The following is a 2,087-nucleotide window of genomic DNA, read 5'->3' as shown; positions in this document are numbered from 1 at the left end:
AATGGCCAAATCAGGAAATAGGTGAATGCCAGACAATAATTCAACAAGCAGGATGTTTGCTTGAGATTTTGGATGTTAAATATATACCGATCACCTAGGGAATTAGTCATAGCTTTCCATATCCATACATCACAAAAGTCTGCTAAAACCTCATGCGGTGGACTTCCTGGGGGCGGGGAGGGGGGAGCGAGCACAGGCAGGCAGTGAGACGGGTCCCTCTCACCTCCTGACTTCTGCTACAGATCCCTCTGCTCCCTTTTCCAGGCAAGAGCAACGGGCACGGTGACTCTGATAGTGCAGCCTTGGACCTGGGAAAGCACCGCTCCCCAGAAGTCACTGAAGGTCAGAAATTGCACCCTCCCTCGCTCCTCGCTTGCTTCAAAGTTCTGCAAAGCAACCCCAAATCCAGCCCAATGCCTGCTCACCCACAAAGATTGCAGTGATGACAGATGCCTGTTCTGTGTTCACCCAGCATAGGTGAGAATAGTAGAAGGAGGTATGGGTGGGTAAGATAAACCAATCCCCTCCTCCCTTTGGACCTTCAGAAGTGTTATCACCTATATTTTGACGTATTTATGTTTTCAACAAAAATTCAAAATAAATTAACGTCTCCGCCCCACCGTCCCTCTGTCCCTCAGTATGAATTATTTGGCAACGGAGCTAAAATAAGCAAAATACACATGTCCAAATATTCCTCTTGTTTCTACCTCTGCAGACACTTAGAAAAGAAGAAATTACAGAGGAATGAACAAGGAAGAAAATTTGTAACTTACACGTAGCTGACCGTAAGTGTGCTAGTGACTAAGCCACATAGTTTAAAATGTAATAAATAGATCGCTGTGAGTTGGGCCAAATCTATAAAGGGTGTTAAAGTTTCCTGGAAAGGGTTTTACATTAAGTATGGAGCCATGAATAATTTTCTGTACCTTAGGAACTGTTCTTCTTGAGAAAGCGTTGCTTTTCACTATGTATAATATGTAGCTGTACTGGACATTAAGCATTGGCCTTATTTTACTGGGGAACAAGGCAGGTTGAAGGTGAAAACCCATTGATTTCTGTTCACAGGGAAGATGCTAGCTGTGCTGTGTGAACGTCCTGGAGCACCATCCAGGAGCCTGCTTCTAGTGAGTGAGACAAGAGATTAACATACAGAGGCAGTGGAACAGGAGCCTCAATTTTTACTGCAGCACTCCCTCAGGTATAAGGCCCCATCAGCATTGCTTTTGCATCCTTTGTCACCGCAGTCATGTAGCCCTTATAAATGATAAAAACATCTAGATTTGACGAGTAACAAGGAAGTACATCTCTCTATTTCTGTGTATTTCAGTGTCTCTTTTATATTTCTCTGTATATGGTGAGTTTTATCTCAGTCTTTCTGGTTTATATTCACTGTGGCAAGAGGAATCTCAGCGACGTGCAGGCAAGGCAGGGGGACCAGGCTCCAAAGAAAGATGTTTCTGAAAGGGGGGGTTGAGCTTTGCCACATGCAACAAAGCAGGAAAGTAACTTCTTCCATGAGTTACCACAAGCACATTCACAATCACAATCACAATCACGTTGCTGCCACACTACTCACTCTCGCACTGCCTTTCTCCTGCAACACGCACCCGCTCCCGAGGGGGCTGCAGCCCCTACGCTGAGACATGTAGTGCTGGGAGAAGTCCCAGTGCATGCTTACCTCCCCTGGAGGGACCAGGAGGAGACCAGCTCCTCCTGAGCCTGCAGACCAACCTGCCTGAGCCGCCCAAGCGGGGCTGTGGGGGCTTAGAAGAAAGGATAGACTTTTGTGCCTTAAATTCTGCTTTCTCACTTTCCCTCAACCTTTTGCTGACTCACATATTCACTCCTTTAGGGAAAAGAAGGGCAATTAGTACAATTTTATCCCAAGATTTCTGGTTTAACCTGGTTGTAGCAGAGGAGAAATTTGGAATATGTGAAGCCTATAGGCTCAGAAATATGCAGATGGGAAAAACCCAAGCAGTGTTTGCCTCAGGTCTCGCAGCTTTTAGCCATTGTATGACAGTGGCTGACTCAATATTATCTCAAGATTATCCTGACCTTAGCTTTTCAGGGGAGCTCTCCTGCTG

This window comes from Charadrius vociferus, unplaced genomic scaffold (assembly GCF_000708025.1).
Source record: "Charadrius vociferus isolate BGI_N301 unplaced genomic scaffold, ASM70802v2 scaffold183, whole genome shotgun sequence".
Classification (NCBI taxonomy): Eukaryota; Metazoa; Chordata; class Aves; order Charadriiformes; family Charadriidae; genus Charadrius; species Charadrius vociferus.
This window is presented reverse-complemented; position numbering follows the sequence as displayed.